The sequence below is a fragment of the Protopterus annectens genome, chromosome 4.part1 (assembly GCF_019279795.1).
Source record: "Protopterus annectens isolate FY-2018-M chromosome 4.part1, PAN1.0, whole genome shotgun sequence".
NCBI lineage: Eukaryota > Metazoa > Chordata > Ceratodontiformes > Protopteridae > Protopterus > Protopterus annectens.
Window position 1 is genome coordinate 295,375,573 of NC_056734.1, and position 20,900 is coordinate 295,396,472.

Consider the following 20,900-nt stretch of genomic DNA (forward strand, 5'->3'; position numbering starts at 1 on the left):
CTGTCATTGTTATTGTTGAATTTATTCAGGAGATAGTTTGTTAGGTTCTTTACTGGGGGAACAGACTGTTGTGCAGGGTGGTGATTAGAAGAAGGGCCCTAGTTGTTCAGGAGGCAGGGCCCTTCTTGCCCTTCAGTTCCTCGCTTTGAGTTTAGTTGGCACTCTCCTTAGGATCATGTGAGCAGCATTGCTCTGCACAGGGGAGATGAGTTGTAGTTAGTGATCAGTGAGAGGCTGCTAATTCATGTGTGGGAAGCCATATAATGCACAGCCTAGTTTGGTAAAGATGTGCCTTTGAAATAACTAAAGATAATGGGATGTAGGCGAGCATTCTATCAAACTGCCAAGTCGGTTTTACTGTATGGTATTGTCAAATTTTCCATGGGTGGTGTTATTTTGCATTATTGATGGATTGACAAAGTTCTGTGATAACCAGTGACAAAACTAATTTCTAACATGCAAAATGCCTTCTCTGGATTCTGAACTGGAAACATTTCCTTTAGTGCTTGAACATTTATTGTATCAGATAATTTATAATTCTTAATGACTGGTTGTAAGAGTTGAAATTTTTGATTTCAGTTCTGTTTTCTAACTTAGATCAAATAAGTGCTATTTTTGACTAAAGGTAATAAATGTGTAGCTAGAGTTCTCAAGAAGTCTAGATATAGTATTAAAACATTTTCAAGCAATTCAAAGAGAGAGAAAAATGTTGGAAGCATTTATTTTTACCATTTTTCATTTTGTGACTCACAGTAATACCATAAGAAAACAAATCCGGTAAGAAAGAGCTTCATTCACAAAAGTAATAAATCCTGTCCCATTCATAGACCTGAACTGTTTTCTAACACTCTGTGTCATTGCCAGAAACACAAATCTTACAGTCTTAGTATGTAAAAAAGAATTGCCTGCTCTACATTGTGATTGATATTCAAACTCTGCCTTCATTGATCTATATTTTCCTGCTGCAGGAAATGAATTCACACCCAAACTTACATTAACAGGCTTTCTGTATCTAACTATCTGCATGGACATGTACGAACTACTGCTTAAACCCATAAACAAGCCAGTAATTATAATATCTGATTGCAGTTATTTCAAATTAAGCTTTGTCCAGGGTATATCAAATAATAGATTACCTGTTAACTGATTTTCCTTTGTATATAGGAAAAACTTAGTTTCTCAAAAAATACTGTTTCTTATACCTTTATTAGAGCTTAATACATACAAGCTATGATTGCTGGAACTCAAAGTGTACACAGATCAATTCTGTTACCCACACAACTTAAAGCAGCACTTTCAGAATTGTTCAGAACCATTCTGAGATGGGTGACTTACCAATAATTTGTATCATCTGTGAGCATTAGTCAAAAGTGCGGGCCGACTGCTTGTCATATTTAAGCGAGCCATGTGGCTTCGCTTGGCAGATTTGTCAGCAGTTTGGAGGCCTACTGGCCCATCCTCATGGCAAAAGTTTTAGGTGGTGACCTTACAGATTTCCCTTCAGTTGGCCTCGGTTTGGCCTCAGTTTGACCAGTAGCCATATCAAGGGGTATTTGGGTTGGAAAGGTTCATAGGTTGATACTAGGCTATTGGCCCTATGGCCTGTACATGCCTAGCCATAACAATTCCCTGGCTATTTCCCACAATATTTACTTCCCTGGACCCCTGTCTAGCAGGGCATCTGACGTGATCCCCGGGATACATTTTCTATCTCCCATCCAGTCATCAAGGTTCCTTTTGAAGACGGCCAAGGAGGTGCTCTGCTTGACATGTATGGGCAGTCTATTCCAGAGTATGGGGTGTCTCTGGGTCAGGAACCTATCCCTCCAGCATGTTTTGTTCATTGTGATGACAAGGTTTAGGTCCCTGGAGGGTGTGGCTCTGATGGATTAGGATTTCTTTAAGTGCAGTTAAAGTAAAGGAAAAAAGGAAGAATTAATGGGGGTTTCCATCAGGTCTGAGGTAGCTTAGGTCTTGCACCCAGTCCTGTAGAATTCAGCTGGAATAGGCATGGTCACACCATCCAACTTAAGAGTTACAGGTGAATGGTTATGGTTGATATGTTACAAATGAATTTACTTTGGCATTTTTAATGGTTGCCAGTAGTAGTATTGATAAAGGAACCACAAATACTGTGTGGTTATTGACTCAGCTCAGTGGACAAAATTTTTTTGTGATCCTTTGTGATTTATTTTAATTAATTATGAATGACTGGTCTGCTCAGCATTCAATAAATTATTATGGGAACATAACCTCACATGTCATGCTTTAAATGGTAAGGAATAAGAGACATAAGAGATAATTAAGCATTTGATAGGTTATGAACTTTGCAAGTCTTTAGTCTCATTCATATGACCTAAATACTTAAGTGCTATAGAAGCTGTAATATCTGAAGTTGCCATAGTCACAGATATACTGGCTAAGGTTGCCATTTTTAATACCAATGCATACTTATATATGTAGAGCCTGCATTTAGTACATATGGGGCATTGGGCTTATTTTTACCAACCTGTGCTTTGAGAAATTGACATGTAATACATATGCCCACATTATGGCTGGAAATAGTATTAAATAAAACTTTGTTATAATGAGAGTCTTGTGTAAGAGCCCAACAGTAACATCATTGTTGTGGTGAGGGTCTCATGCATAAGTCTCACAATAGCAAGCTTAAACTGTGGTTGTATACCCACAAAAATATCTGCAAAACTGAAAAAAAATTGCTAATGCAAATTGCCTTTCCAGGTACAGTAGTTGATAATAGGTTAAATTATTTGTCCTAGGTTAACCAATTCCTGAGTAGTAAATGCAATTACAGATTAGAGTTTACAGTTAAGTTATTCTCTCCTAGGGCAATTGTAGACCTTTATTTATGTATGGAATTTAACATAATAGATGATAAAAGCAAACTAATGTATAAGATCAAATTTTCAATACATGTGTATGTATTTATGCTGGTGATAAAATGGTTTACATTCTCGTATTGTCCAGCATGTTCAAACTCCAACACTGCAATTCCATGTGTGACTGTATTAATGAATTGTAACCAAAATCCTTCATATTTACAATTACTTTGTGATATTATTGTGTCATTAAAAGTATTATATTGTGCTATATTTGTTCCATATGTTAAAATATTTGTTAATGTTTCTTGGATTTTTCAATGATATGGATGCTAGTGAGAACAATAATGCTTAGTTAGCTACTTCATGTCCACAATAAAAAAAACAACAAACTCTTCTGATACCTTGACATACCAAAAGTGGCTGTGCAATAACTAATTGTTACTAAAATCCCTCAAAAATATGTGCACATCCAAAAAGCCTTAATGGGCCACATCAAATTAGTGGGATGTTAAAAAACAATCATACCATATGCTGCACAGAAGAGACTTTCATACATTTTTGGACATTTTCTGATGCATCACTTTTCTGCAGAGTGGTCAGTACTTTTATCATTTTTAGACTAAGAAAAACCTGAAAAGTTCAACAATTACTTCATTTCAACAGTTGAATTATTAATTTATCATACAATAATAACCAGAAGTTCTGATACTACTGCCTCCCTCTAAAAATAAAGATATCTTCATATGTAGGTTGCTAGGAATATTCTGGTTACATCAAACAACTTTTACTAAAACTAAAACCTTGTACCTTTGCCACAGATAAGCTACCCTCAAAATATCTCACAATATCAGCTGACTCAATAGCCTGCCCTCTCTCCATTCTAATAAATCAATCAATACATATGTGTCCACACTTTGAAAACAATCATTTATTTTCCCACTTCAAGTAGGTGGTAGCTTTACAAATCTAGGAATCTAGTACTCTTTTGCTACCTTATCCCTCATTATCTAAAACACTGGAAAATGTACCCATCTTCAGCTACTGCAATACTTAACAACAAATAACATACTATCCCCATTCAGCATATCTATCCTGTTGATCAAAAAAGGTGATCATGTAAAATATCGGCCTCATTACCCACCCTTCTTTCCTCCTAGAATTTAGTTCTAACCTTTCAATCATCATACATCGACTCAAAAGAGGTTATTTCTTTACTTTGCAAATAGTTTACATACTATTTTTCAGTCCTACACTTGAAGTCCAACAGATTCCAGCTTCCATCTCTTATAAATATAACATACAGTACACTCTTTGTAGAGCTCTACTAATATCACTTACTAAGAGACAGTTATACCAGCTAAGATTCACATATTTTCTCAAATACATGTAAAAGCCCATACTTAATTTCCTCAAAACCTGCACCACTCAGATTAAACTTCCTGCATAAATAATATGTCTGTCCTTCCTCAAGCATACTGTTTCATCCTTTCACTATGAAGTACAATTTCTTCAAAATACCATCTGTGCATCGCAGCTATATATCTCCTTTAACATCACACTTCAAAATGGTGACTATCCACAAATATGTATCTCTTTTATGCAAAACTAACTTTATACTGCTTATGTAAAATGTTCCTATAGTTATACTGTATTAACTGTTATTTTAATGTATAACTATGCACTCTGTGCAGTACCATCTATCATACCCTATTCTGTACCATGATTCTGAGTGTGCATAATGATGAATGAACAAATGATAATGCTGGGTATTACATGACTAATGTTGTATGCATGTCAACATTGTATCACATTCACATCGTTTTCATATAATTGTATGTACTACGGTTATTTCTTTGTATCTGATGGAGCTTTTTTCCCTGTGCTTCCATTGATAATAGGATAACAACTCAGCCTTCCCCAGTAAAGAAATGCTAAATAAATAAACGTAATGTATATAATTGCGCTACCTATGGACCTTGTCAATAATCTATGCCCATTTCTTACAGACTGCAGAGATCAATCTAGGTTAACTCTAGCATGAACTTTCCATGGAACTCTGTCCTCAGGTTTGGGACACCATTTGGATAGGAGTATATTTCTTCAGTGAAGTTTAATGAGAAATGAAGAGATCTCAGCAAAGCCATACTCAGCAGAAATGTAATGATATGCTTTTACAAGACAGAACTAACATTGAATTTAACACAGAACTTAACAATCTGAAGACAAGAATGATAACACAACAGCAATGAACTCCAGGAAAAAAATAACTACTATGTCCATTAAATATAACTCCAGCTAGGAGTCTAACTGCAGTTCTTTATAAAAGTCATGCATTTAAATAAAAGTAAAATAAATTGCACTGTTCTAGCAATTATTAATATAGCATCATTTAGAAGAACTTTTGCTGATTCTTATGAGGATTAAAGAATTTTACCAGCAGGGAGCAGACTTTTGCTTCTTCTACATCCGGTTATAGGAAATGGAAAATAATTCATAATAATTCAGGATTATTCCTCTCATTAACTATCTTCTCTCTCCTCCTGCTGTCCATCTTTTCCTCATACCACATACAACTTTATATCACCTCCCGACCACCATGGCAGACAGAATCCATAACCAGTCCCATAAAATTAGGACATTTCCCTTTATCACCTTAAGACCTCACCTCCATCCAAATTTTTTCCTTCCTGTATAATAATCTTACATACAAAACTAGCTCTCAATCCTCCCAAAAACAAGCTAAGATATTACACAAACTAAACAAACTATCTATACCTACTCCAAAACCTCACTTGCTGTGGGGACATTCACCCTAATCCAGGACCCAACAAAGCTAGCAACACAAACTTAATACAGCCAAATACTCTATATCTAAGACCTATCTCATCTCTCCTCCTTTTAAACATTAATGTAAGAAGTATACTTAAAACACAGGACCTTCATGCCTTATTAGCTCTATACAAACCAGATATCATTGTGTTAATGGAAACTTGGCTTAAACCTGAACATCACAATAATGAAATTACTGCCCCTGGCTACAATATTATATGCAGAGATAGATCAGGAAAAAAGGGAGGAGGTATAGCAATACAATTCCAAAACCACCTCACTATTGAACAATTTGATTGTAATTCCAAAGAAGTCAAAGATGTAGAACTAATTCTAGCCAAATTAAAACTTAACTCCAACAAACAAATAATTATTGCAGGTGGATATATCCCACCAGGCAATAATGCTACCATACTGAAAAGCCTACTAAACTACTGGATGTCATCCTCTCTTCCACAAGAATCCATACTATTAGGTGACTTTAATATTGAATGGTCTGACTGTTCCAGCCAAAATCCTACTACCTACCTTAACCTCCATGGGTTTACCTAAATCATATCTGCCCCTACAAGAATTAAAAAAAACCTCCAAATGCCAGTCCATCTTAGACAGGATTCTGCTATCAGATCCCACTCTGGTGCAACAATCAGGCTGTCTTCCTGACAGTCCGAGTGACCATAAAGCAACTTACCTAATTAGGAACCGATCCCACCACAATAAACAACTCATCCTCAGAGTAGTTTGTAACAAAAGACCTTCAGAGTTGATGACCTCATCAATTCACTAAAATGCTATAACTGGACTCCCCTAAAACAACTATCTCTAGATGAAGTGTGCAGTACCTTAACTCAACCTTCCTAAAAATCTCAAACTGTCATGCACCCCCCAGAACCATTAGAAGCAAAACTAACTATGCCCCATGGCTAACAAAAGATACTAAAACAATAATGAAAGAAAGGGACAAAGCTTGGGTACAATTTCACAAACACAAAACCAATACCTTGAGACAGAATTATCTCAAACTCCGCAGCAAAGCCAAAAAACAAAAAAGCTTGACAACATTAATTACCATAAGACCATGCAGGAAAAATATGCTGGTAGCCCTGAAAAATTCTGGCCCACAATAAATAGTTTACTGCACCCAGGAAAATCCACCACCCCTACCCCAGTATTACCAAATGACCATGACAACATCCCCACCCAACTTAAATACTTTACTGAAACAGTCCAAGCCCTAGCCAACACCAAAAATACTACTAGAAGCCCCTTACCTACAGAGACCTCTACACATTTCATTACAACAAACATCTCCTCCAGTTTTTCCCTGCATCCAGTCCCCACTAATACAATTGCTAAACTCCTCAAAAAACTTAAACCAACCACACTAGTAGCTGACAATATACCTGCAGATTTCCTTCAGGTAACAGCAGAAGTGATAGCCTATACCATTTCCATTCTCATAAATAGGTCAATATCAGAATGTAAAGTACCTCACTCTTGGAAAATATCACATATTATACCATTGCACAAAGGAGGTAACTCCCTTGAGCTTACCAACTACCACCCTATAGTAATTCTATCACCTTTATCAAAAATATTAGAGAGAATAGTTCATTCCCAACTAATGCAGTACCTCCTAAAAAATGACCTGTTTTCCAAATCCGAGCATGGCTTCAGACCTTCCCATAGCACTACCACAGCACTACTTTCATTACCAACATTGTAAATCATCATAGAAACAATGGACTATTTGTATCCTCCATATACTTAGACTTATCCTAAGACTTTGATATGGTTAACCATAGTATGCTTCTAGAAACTCTATCTACCCTTAACATAAGCTCCTCCACCATATCCTGGTTCAGTAACTACTTATCAGACTGTCAGCAGGCAGTCCTATGGCAAGACCAACTGTCCCCTCTATTAACCATTAGCCATATGTGTCCCTCAAGGGTCCATTATTGGTCCTTTGCTATTCTCACTATTTACTAACCAGATAGCTTCATCCTCACTCTCTGCCTCAGTAGTGCAATAGGCAGATGATACCACTATTATATGTGCTGCCCCCACCCTACATGAGCTAAATACCATAACCCAAAAAATATATACCTTAGCAGAAGCATGGTTAACTAACATCAAACCTATCCTTAATCCCAAAAAAAACAAACTACTTTTCTTCAGCCCTGGTAGATCTTTTCCACTAAACAATGATTTTATCATGTTGTTGTTGTCTTTCGGCTTTTCCCGGTTAGGGGTCGCCACAGCGGAACTCCGGTCCGCTAATGAATGGCAGTAGATTTTGAAGAATGCCAAGGTGCCAGCTCGATGTTCAACATTCAACGAAGGCATGCCCATTTAAGCATGTCTTTCGAACACCCACCCAACTGTGGGGAGGACATGCAGACTCCACACAGAAGGCACTCCCTGCACTCCAGCCGAGAATCGAACAGGAGAACCTCTTGCTGTGAGGCAACAATGCTACCACTGCACCACCTTGATTTTACCAGAAAATCTAAAAATAATATACAAATCACCCCTACAACACACAAAACTATTAGATGTAGAAATTGACTTATCTGAAATTCGACATACACATAGCCCAAACAATCAAAAAAGTTAGCAAAAAGCTTGGTCTCCTCTACAGGAACAGACAGTTCATCACTAAACATACCAAAGCCACTATTGAAAGGATTCATCTGATATCCATCCTCCTTTATGCCTCCCCTATCTTAACTAACCTTCACCACACCAAACGAAGCAAAATGGAATCTTACTACAACAATATTGCCATGTTTGCTACTGATTCCTCTCATAGACACAACTTAATTGGTTTGAGCTACCTCAACTACTCCTATTCAACCAACTCTCAATAGCTCATAAGCTCTACTACCTTCCTGAAAAAAAAACAGCACTCCAGCATCTAATTCAACCCTATACCACCACTAAAACCTTAAGACCTAGTAATCAGAACCACATAAAAATTAAATTTCTCTTTGCCTGCTCCATTGCCAGAACCTGGAATTCACTTCCAGGCCACTTAACTTCTACCACCTCTACTTCCCAGTTTAAAAAAAAAAATTCCCAAAACCCACTACGTAAATAACTGGCATTGTTCATGTTACTCCCCAGGCTATGCCATATCACTGCACCATTGCTAGGATTCTGCTAAGGATCAAATGGTTGCTCCCGGTTTCCCATTCTATACGATTATCCAATGACAAGTCCTCCACAGAACTTGTTGGCTAATCAGCCAATGTCATGTTCTTAAAAAAAAAAAAAGAAAAAAAATGATATAACTCTCATTTTATTCACATTTGCATGGAAACTTACTATCAGAAATTTAGAAATTGTTAATCTCTGGTATGTATGCTCTATTGTCTTCTTAATATTTATGATAATATGTTTTCTTTTATGTTGCCATTTTTCTCTCTTTTGTACTGCATCATCTCTTTTATACTGTATTTGTACTCGAAGCTTTCTCCCTGGGCCTCCGCTGAAAATGTACATGTGTCCATTCGGACCTTCCCAGTAAACAAATGTAAAATAAAATAAACATAAATAATAAAGTATATATTTTTTATTTTACTTACATTTATTTCATTTTACCTGATTCAGATAACATTTCTAAAGTATTAGCTTGTATAACTGTATAAAATTAGAAACTTTGTCTGGTGATTCCAAATGAATTAAAAATAGTAAAAGAAAATATCTTTATAAAATCTGAGCTATTCTAATGATTCGCCTGAGAGTTGCTTGAAAATATGAATGAGGAATTTGGGTCTGGTGACCTCACCTCTTGAAAAAATAATCTTTATTGATGGGCTGTTGTGATGGCTGTCTAGTGCAATGCTGTATTTCATCAGTGCATGAGTCCTGCTTCTATGATCATTATCTGATTTCCAAAAGATACTGTTATAATAAATGCACCAGTGACCATGTCCTCCATTAAAATTAGTGACTAGTGGTACTTTTCTCTGTACAACTAACCTTTAGCAGATGTCAGGTCTGTGGTAATCATATTAGAAAGCTAAACAGAGAAGCCAAAAACAGCAGGCACATATTAAAGCTGCCAGAGTATGGAAAAGCCTAGATAGACTCAGAAATTATTTAGTCACGAGTCGCATACCATTGTTAATGACTCATGTTTTACACAAAACTCTAATACGAAGACAATTTAATGACAGTAACACTATGGAGACTAACAGGACTGCATAGTGTAATGACAGGAGGAATGAAAGGTAACAGTACAATTGTTCATAAACAATAATTAGTGATTTGTGAACTGTTTTATATAGGATTCATTATGCACAATTTAAAACTGTTATAAGTAACATGATTGTGTTTTATTTTATGCAACATTTTTCTAGAAGACAATATTTGTTTTTTTAAGTACACCTTTTTACCCTTATCTTTTGGACATTTCAGTACATAAGTATTACATTTCTATATAAATGCCCTTGGTTATTGCAGTTATTAGTTGTGAGTGTTATTGTTTTTTGCGTGGAAAAAAATACAGTACAAGCGATATTCATATGCCACTTACACTAATAAGACATTATATACTGATGTTAATGAAAAATTAAGTTTTGCTAAGCTCCCTGGCAAGCTATTGACTCATTTTTGATCACAAAACATAATTATGCTCACAGGTGAGTGAAAGCTCTAAAATGCAAAGAGCATTTGTAACTAAGAAAATACAAAAGCATTGTTGCAAGGGGGCAAACCCCCTACACCTCAGTGTGTGTGTGTGTCCTATTTCCACATTTCACTTACTCACATACACACACACACACACACACACACACATATATATATATATATATATATATATATATATATATATATATATATATATATATATATATATATATCAATATATACCAACTGCAATGTGAAAAATCAGTGATCTGACCTTCTGAAGAAATGCCAGACAGTTCCACATTAAAAATGCAAAATAACTGTCAATCACTAGTGTTTTGTATACGTGCCTGTCTCCCATTTTATCCTTTTCTGCCTATTTGTTTTATTATGATTCTGCATCATCAGTGAAGGTGTAGTCTTTAAAATCTAACCAGTAAAGCCTCATCACAGACAGCATGGAATCTAATATCTGACAAAATGTCTCAAACAGTCATGTGCTGAGACCTTCACTCACCTACTCTTTTTTCTACTTTCCTTAGTATAACCTTTTTTTATCTTGGCTATCCCACAGTAATTCAATCCATTCAATATCATTACAGTCGAGGTGGAATATATTCCCTACTTGATATGTACTATCTTTCATTAATTTTATATATAACTTCAACATTTAAATTAAAAAAAGAAAGAAAGAAAAAAAAAAATCTATATTTATTTATTTATTTATTTTAAGTTTGCCCTCCACACCCTCTGATAATTAAACATACCAACTCTGAGATCAAACTACAGCGAGGACAATGGTAAATATACCACTCTGCACTATATGTTGATCTCCATTTAAATGGTTCAGAGTTTCAAAACTTTGATGTTATGGTCTCGACCATAAGAAATTCGAAGTTTTAAAACATCAAAATTTAGAAATATATATGTGTGTGTGTGTGTGTGTGTGTGTGTGTGTGTGTGTACATACACACACACACACACACATATATATATATATATATATATATATATATATATATATAGATATATGTATATCCCTATTAAGAATACTTTGAATCATGCTTAACAACTCATAAAAAAACAATGCACTAAAGCATATACATATCAAGTCATCCAATATAATTCTCCCTGGTTGTAGATACAGCAAAATATTTTTATAACTACATCCTAAGAATTTGCCACCTTGAGAGCCCATATGTCTTCTGTCTCTATTTAATGACCTCTTTAAATTTATTCCACAAAAGGACACAGACATAAATGTAATATGCACCTGTTTCACTTTAAATAGTCTACACTGAAGGCCATAGGATAAATGACTTTTCCATCAGAAATAGGACATATAAATAAATAGAAGGATTATATTATTTACTTTTAAGAATCTTTGAAATAGATCAAACTACATGCATATTTGGTGTAAACATATAAATAACAACACACTAAGATTTATTTTTAGTCAACTATTTGTCAACCCATAACAATATTATTTTATATCATGTGACATACAATGGTCAAAAATCATTCATTCATGTTTAAGGCAAGGACTTTAACTGTTAAATTTGAAAAGGAAGTCCTAAATCACTCCACATTGACTCCATACATAGATACTAATACTGACTCTGCCATGTCTCATTCAGTATTCACTATCAATCAGCACTAGGCTCATATTAAAATGTATTATCCAACAACCATCCTCTTTCCACAGAAACTCATAAGTCTGATTTATAATCCCTCAAAGCAGGACCAAGTACTATTCTCCAATTTGAGCATATTTACTGACTGTGTGTATATTTGTTTGAAATATAAAATCTTACTTTTAAAAGTAATGACTAAATTAAATCACCTCTTAATTCCAACTATTTAAAAGTACTAAATTTACATTTTAAAGCCAACCAAGTACCTAATGCAAAATTCCTCAATGAATCTTCAAGACAAATATTGCCATAAGCATTGTTAAAAAAACAAGATAATAAGGCATTCAGATGACTAGTTTTACTCATAATCAAGTTTCTGATCTGAAGTAGTAATACTTATAAACCTGGTACTATGTAGATTGCATTCATACAGACAAGTCTGGCAAATTCAACACAATATGCATATCTTCAGATTACTATTCCAGTTTGCAATCTCAGAGTTTCATCTTTTTCCCATATCAATATACACACTAAACTTACTACATCAATGTCTAATTAACTAATAAATATTTTAGATAAAATAAGTTTTTACTTCCATTTGTTTATTTCCACAGAAAAATGGGAAATATGACCTCTGAAATCATCTTAACTTTGTGACATATTATCATTACTGGCCATCCATTGTGAGTTAGATGGTGATAGAGTTCTATCTATATATATTGAATACTATGTTCTTCCACATCAAAATATAAACTTTGTGATTCATCCTTACTACAGCTTATTGTTGATTATGGGCTAATTAATACCAAAATAATTATAAATACCTTGGCTGAAAAGAGTCTTTGTACTACTTTATTTATTTTTGGTTAACAACATAAGAGAGCACACATATGTGGTTAACCAAAAGTAAATAAAACAGTGTTTAACCAAAAGCAAATAAAATAGAAATAATAAATAAAAAAGTATGTTTCCCACTGGAAAGATGCAATGTTGCTGCTAAAGGTCAATATACACTTTACATTCTTTTTGGGCCACTCTCTTATTACTTCAGTGGTTTATGGCCTTTTGATCAATTCAAAAAATGATGGTCGGTATAGTCAGGTTGATAAAACTCATTTTGCATGAACATGAAATCAGCCAAAGGACCTACTTTTTCTCATTGCAAGTCTCAGACTGCATCAGTATATTTTGTTGCTTTTTCTAAAATTTTGTATGCACCAAAGTTAAATTATGTGCTATATCAATAACCAGTGACTCCCCAGAAAAACAAGACTAAGCCACCACTTTCACTTTCTCTTACACAATGCCTGAACAGACAAAACCTTCTTCTTCTCTTTTAGAATCTCCAGGAATCCTTAATTGATTTATTCTTTGTATTCTGTCCTCTAGGCTCACTAGTTGATTTTCAACATATGACATCTATTGTTGTGCCTCAGTTATTATATATCTGATTTTATGTCATTTTTGCTGCAGAGACAATATAGTGTCAACCAGTTCATATACCACATCAGATTATATGCTAGTTAACTTCCATTTGCCTTCTATACATCGTCAGATTATTGGCAAGTAGTCACAACTCATGCACAATAACAAATGCAGATAAAGCAGTATCCTGAAATTAATATTTAATAGCATTGTATCTCTCAACAGTCATTATTCTAACTAATCTTGGAAACATATAGTCTGCCATAGTTTTATTTTTTTACCTTCAAGAAAACCTTATTTTTCAACAATTCAAAATTACATCTGCTCATCATATGGTCTGTTGCAAACTTTTTGCTCACATTAAACTAATTTGTTAAGACATCTACTTTAAATGCTAAAGATCAATTTATAAGATGGAATGTGAGAAAGATGCCCAAATTCCTGAAGCAACATGAAAATTTTAAGAAACAAAACTATTTCTGTGAGTTGCATGTAAACATTACACCAAAATGTAGACTAAATGTACATTTTGTGGCCATAAACTGCAAAAAAATTTCCTTTGCTCAAAATTTCCAGTCTTCAGGTTAAAACAGTCTAACTATGACACTGAAAACTTAACAAAATGGATAGATTCTTGAAATATATCATATATGATAAACCTCTTCTTGATGTTTAAAAAGGATTTTACTCTTTCCAGCTTAGCAGAGGAAACACCATAGGATGTCCTGTCATCCCTTTGGTAACAGTAAATAATGTCACTCATTTTCATTTATTTTAATTATTCATTGATTAGATAAGCCCACTGGAGACATATGGGATGACCTGAAAGCACTTTCTGGTCAAGCGAAAAAAATCAACACATAGCGATAGGAACCAGCTTGTTAACAGCAAAGAGTGTTAATCCTCTGAGCTATTTAGCAGACTCACCTAAAAACTTACGTCATCTTGTAAAGTATATATTTTGCTTTGCAACTCCATATTATGGACTGTGCAACTGACATTACTGAATTTACTGTCTGTTATTGTCTTTGGTGCTTTTCTGCATTGTCTAGTACAGAATATAGGTCTTTTGGGGATTCAGTTGCCCTGTACTAGTTAGCAAAGGACATTAATCAATCAGGAAATAATTACACAAACAAATAAAGTAAATGAATACATGAATGAACAAATTCATAAATCCATGTTCTCTGAATACATAATTCATAGAGTCAAAAGAAACATACAAAAATCACATTAAAGTTTGCAGTAATAAATGGTATGGCAAAATAAATAATTTCTATAAACTGATGACTTGGCAGAGATTCATAAACACTGTCTGCAACCAAACATGGATGGCGCATTGTCTAAACCACATACTAGTGCCCTCCAAAATTTGTAAGTGGACACATGCACAATTGAAAACAAGAGCACACTGTTGCAATCCTGGAGGAGTTCATGTATGGATTAGTAATCAAATGAAGATCTTCAGCATATTGTGTAATTCAGAAATGTGGCAGTCATGGACTAAGCCATGGTGCATTGCTAGGGGTTTATGGCGGCATATGTGCAGATGTACTGCACTAATATCCGTAGCTTGGTGTCCAGTGTCCAGGATATGGTGATGCATTGTTAAGCATAACTCAGCAACATTATCATCATTACTTGGTGAGGCACATCATGAAACAAACATCATAATGGAAGGTATAGGGCATACAGGTGTGCAGCCAAAACCCTACATGGCTGTCTCCTAATGCAGATGTCATGCTCTGTTTGTGAATAATTGATAGTCTCACTTGACATCTATGCGTGCTGCAGAAGGATCAAGTAATGAAGTTCGCCAAAAAGTCTGAAAATAAACACAGGCCTGATTTCACCCTTCTATTAATTCTGACTTAGTGGTGCTTCTGTGTCCCAACATGCACCAGTTTAGCCATAGATCTGATAATAGCCTTCCCAAAGCTGTAAGGGGAACCTCTGCTCCCAACATCACTGCAAGGCTGGGTTACATTTTTTGAAAGTGGTACACTAGATCAAGCAGCCCATGGGCATGGTCATGTCAAAATAATAATTGATCTCAAACTGTGTGCCCAGTCGGTTCCAATTCTAAACAAGATGAAGATGGCGGACAGATTCTATATCCAATTTGCTATCCTTGGATGCTTAATGTGATGAATGACATGGGTGCCTTCATCTAAGCTAGCATGTGTCACCTTAGCATCTTGTTTGCTTTTACCATCATTCACAGAATCACAGTATGAAAGTGAAAGTTTGTGAATTAATCTAAACTTAATTTCTTTTTTTTTTTTGGCACTAAATCCAATAGTAACACTCTAAAAGTCTTCAATGAGGGAGACTGGAAAGGATCTGCAATTCTACATTTTTAATCTCTTTTTTACAACTCATCCTTTATAATGCTTCTTTTCCCCTTCACCAACATCAAATTCTTATAAACTGACACATTGGTAGTGGCAATGAATGAAATTGAAAAGCCTGATGTGAAACCATGTTATAATTCCAAAGTAACTTGCTGCTCAGGATATTCCTTTATAACATCAGCTAAAATGTTTGCTTTGATGGGGGAGTGATTATAAGAAGCCTTACTGGAATCCCTAAAATGAGCTAGACTTATTAGAGATAAGAAATTAAGCTTTTTGTCTTTCTGACAAATTATCTGACAGGCCATGGCACATGCCCACAGAGCTTCTAACTATGTTATTCTGTTTCCAAACATCTTTAAATGTACACTTAGAGGCAGTTTGCCTACCCTCACAGTGAGAATAAATGTGTGAACATTTTCAAATGTAAAAGAAAAAGTAAAATCAGCACCACAGCACTCAATAAAACAAATAAACTTTATTAACTTACTTTCAAAGCCATGCAGAATTGCAAGCATTACGAACTAACATACCTTAAACTTATAATCTACTTGAATATCATTGGAATGGTATAATAATCTTGGCTTGTCAACCATGGACCGCAGCCATATATCAGCATGGCTTTCCTTCCAGTTGAGATATTTAGTTGTTGAGTCTTTCGGCTTTTCCCAGTTAGGGGTCGCCACAGTGGAACTCTGGTCCGCTAATGATTGGCAGTGGATTTTTACGTGCCGAGCTGTAAGCCCTGACGGACAATCTTCAATGAAGGTATGCCCATTCATGCATGTTTCAACCCAGAAGATGCTCTAGCTGAGAATCGAACAGGACAACGTCTTACTGTGAGGCAACAACGCTACAGCAGCACCACCACCACAGTCAACTGCCTTAATTTTCCTAAACTTTCAGTTGTACTATAACCAAGCTAGCCCTCCCCTCAAGTAGTGCATTTCTCTGAGGATTAAGACATTGTTCAGCAATGACAGCTCTTGGGAAGTATCCTTACAATAATAAGAACCAGCATTTTTGTATTTTAAATTGTATATTTATGCTTTTGTAGACTGTATATTCCATACTTATTTTATAATCTGTTAACTGCTTTTGTAGCTTTTCTCCACAGGCCTCCACTGAAAATGGGCTCTGCTTGGCCCAGTGGACTTCCCTGGTCATCAAACTGGAAATAAATAAATAATAATAAATAAATGAAATGTATGAAACCTAACACCCAGTTATTTTATGCCATTGTTTAAAGATTTCTGGACTGACATTCACATACAGCTACCGAGGCAGTTAACAGGTCCATTGCTCCTGGTACTTAAGAAGCCACAGTGAGTTGAATTCCATCTAGATCAGTTAAACTGAGAATTTCCACAAAATCCCCATGTCAAATCTTCTCTCTAATGGCATGAAGAATGTGTGAAGTAATTGCTAAACCATCCTGGCAATTAGTAACTCAAATCCCACCTGACCTACATGGCTCGAAGAACCTTAGTGTGTAAGTTCACTAGCTGATGGCTAGTGAGGAAAATTAAAGTTACAAGGACTACTGATATCTGTACTTTAAACACTACTATAAATTAGCCTCATATAGAAAGGGTGTACACCTACCCAAAACCAATTCAATAAACCTAGTTTTAACTTCCTAAGTCTGGAGATATCCATCCACTTTATGAATCTGCCATTCCGAACAACCTTGAAAATCATCCTGTATGTCATTATTTGGGAGACTGGAATAGGTGAATCTCCTTTGGTTGAGTCAGTAGAATCCTACTTTGTCTTTCAATTAACTGTTTTTGCAGCTCGGCCCTCTTCCAATGCTGCTGAATCAAAGGATTGCTGACTGCCTCACTTCCCGCTGGTATGTGGAAATTCTAATGAGTGCTTGTTAATACCAATCCAGCCACCTCAACCACGTGACTCCATCTTTAACAAGGCCATACACCATGGTAAAAGAAAAATAAATTTTTATATATATGTGTATATATATATATATATATATATATATATATATATATATATAGAGATATATATATAGAAATATATATTTATATATCTTTAGAGGATATTTATCTTCAGGGGATATTCATGTAATTAAATGTCCGGTCACTAATGTGTGTAATGCTTAAATAACAAACTTAAGTAATGGCATGACTATTGACAAGATTTAAAGCAACCTATAAGCAAAGTAACATAAATATAGTATAAATCAAACATAATGTCCTCAAAGAAAACTTAACAGATATTATAAGCATTAACTGAAACATGTTAACTCAACCCAGAATCAAATCTGAGAACATGCACACCTAAAGCCAAAACAGCAATATATTGTCAGATCAGCACACTGAAGCAGAAGTAAGTTTTTTGAATTAATGAAGTGTATAATCCTAATTATTGCATATAATGTGAGACTTCTTGCAACTCACAGAGGAAGAGCCTATTAAAGTCAAACAATTAGAGACACATCAAACATTTTCTTTGCCTGATGTAAATGTGTTTGAATTCCAAAATAAATTTAAGGGAGGGAGGTTAAAGCATGCTCAGACTAATTTATATATACATATATATATATATATATATATATATATATATATATATATATATATATATATATATAAAAGAGTTATTGACCTCTTCAAATGTGTATTAGGTTGACAGCTGCTAGTAACTATTCGACAGGTGCGTGAGACAGCTAAACTTCTGGGGTCATGAAATTTGCTCTTTCTCCATGCTAATGCAATCTTGGAATTATATACACACACACACACACACACACACACACACACACACACATATATATCTATCTATCTATATATATATATATATATATATATATATATATATATATATATATGTATATATATATATATATATATATATATATATATATATATATATATATATACGTAGGGGGATGGGGCGGCACAGCCACTCAAATGGGCCAGTGGGGGGGGGGGGTTCCCTTCCTGTAAAAAAAAAAAATAAGTATGTATTTTATAAAGTAAGGTTTTGCAATTGTCCTGGGCTGTTTCTTAGCACATGCATACTACTATGTCCTTCTGTGTTTTTAACAATAAGCAGTTGCAGTCGACTTTGAGTGCTTTCCTTCAAATTAAGGATAATCTCTCTCTCTCTCTCTCTCTCTATATATATATATATATATATATAATGGAGAGAGAGAGAGATCATACTACTCTAGACCTAAAACCATAAATACAAGACAAAGGAAAGCAGACTGAAAATAAACAAGTGGCATTAATATAAACAATTCAAACATTGTACTGCAATTACCAAAGTAGTAGGACTGCTCTGAGAATCCCAAAAAAAAAAAAAACACTTAATGGCAACACCGGCAAACTATACAAACACTGAGTATTTTAGCCTAGAGCCAAATATCCAATTTCATCCAGAAATCTACCAAGTCAAGAACAAACCCCAAAGTACTTCAACCCCAACATCAACAAATAAAGGAAACATAGCAAAAAAGCAACCATCATTAAAACAAGGCAACAGTCATATCAAAAGAAAGATAAGGCATAATAATTATTCAGTTCAAACTAAGCAAAAAGTGGGCAGTATTGATAGTCCTGTCCTTCATATGTTTGTAGTGGTATTTAACAAACAATGTCACTACAGGGATATGTATATGTAGTCAGTGTATGTGAACCATGCTGACTATGGAAACACAGAGGCGTTTTGGTAAACATACCTTCCTATGGCAAAAGTGTAGCATGCTTAAGGTATAAGAATTAAGGGAAAAGTCACTAAGAGGATTAGGCACCTTAACCATTGATGTATTAATCTGATTCATAATCATAAAAGGGTCTCATTTTCATCCAAAACACATATAAGGCCCTGAACATATATGAGTAATATGTGACAGAACTATGGATAAGTAGATTTACAAGGAGATAAAATGAGGTGAAGTTACTTCATTTTGCTGTTACTTGAGTGATTTTGCATACTTGATCAAGCGATTGAGGAGGAAATGGTTCATTTGTTATGTCATTGAATTGCTTGTGTGTACATGGGCCAGCTACTAAATGTGTTACAGGAAGAAATGTTTCAAGTGGTTCTGCATAGTTAGTCAAACCACTGAAGGGAATCAATGGGGAAATGTTTCATTTCCTGTCACTGAAGTACTTGTGAGCACTTGGTCAAATTAATGAAGGTGTTGTAGGGGAAAATGTTTCATACCATGATATTAAAGTGCTCGAGCATAGTTAGTCATATTGCTAAAGGAGGTCGCTGGGGGACATGGGGGGGGGTGTTGCTGGGGGAAATGTCATTGAAATGCTTGTGTATGCTTGGTTAAACTACTGAAGGGATAGGTTCATAGGTTAGTACTAGACTATCTGCCCGAGGGCATCTATAAGCTTAGAAAGAATGTGTTGGCTTGCGCCGCCCCCTTAGATTAGTTCCCTGTGCCTCGGTCCAGCAGAGCCATTAGTCAGCTGTGCCTCTGTCCAGCAGAGCTAATGCAGTGATCCCCAGGGTAAATTTTCTGTTTCCCATCCACTTGTCAAGGTTTCTCTTGAAGAGTGTTAGTGAGGGGATCAGTAGAGAATTGTTTCATTTGATACCACTGAAGCTCTTTGAACACTTAGTCAAATTACTGAAGGAGTTGCTGGAGAAATGTTTCATATGATGCCATTCTAGTGCTTGTGTGCATGTGCAAACCTCTAAAGGGGTGACTGGGGGAAATGTTTCATTTGATGCTATTGAAGTGCTTGTGCATACCTGGTCAAACTACTAAAGGGGTTGCTGGGGAAATGTCATTGAAGTGCTTGTGCATACTTAGTCAAATGACTAAAGGGATTGATGGAAAAGTAATTCATTTTGGTGTGATTGAAGTGCTTGTACATATATATACAAAGTACAGAAGGGATTTCTAGGGAAATAATTCATTTTGGTGTGATTGAAGTGCTTGTACATATCTATACAAAGTACTGAAGGGATTGCTAGGGAAATAATTCATTTGGTGTGACTGAAGTGCTTGTACATATCTATACAAAGTACTGAAGGGATTGCTAGGGAAATAATTCATTTTGGATTATGTAAGTTGCATGTGCATTTGTGGTTCATGGATTGCAAAGTATATACAAAACCCGCAGTAATGCTTTTAAAAATGGATGAGAGTAGTGTGTGCCTGTTGGAGTATGAATCACAACAACACTTCATCA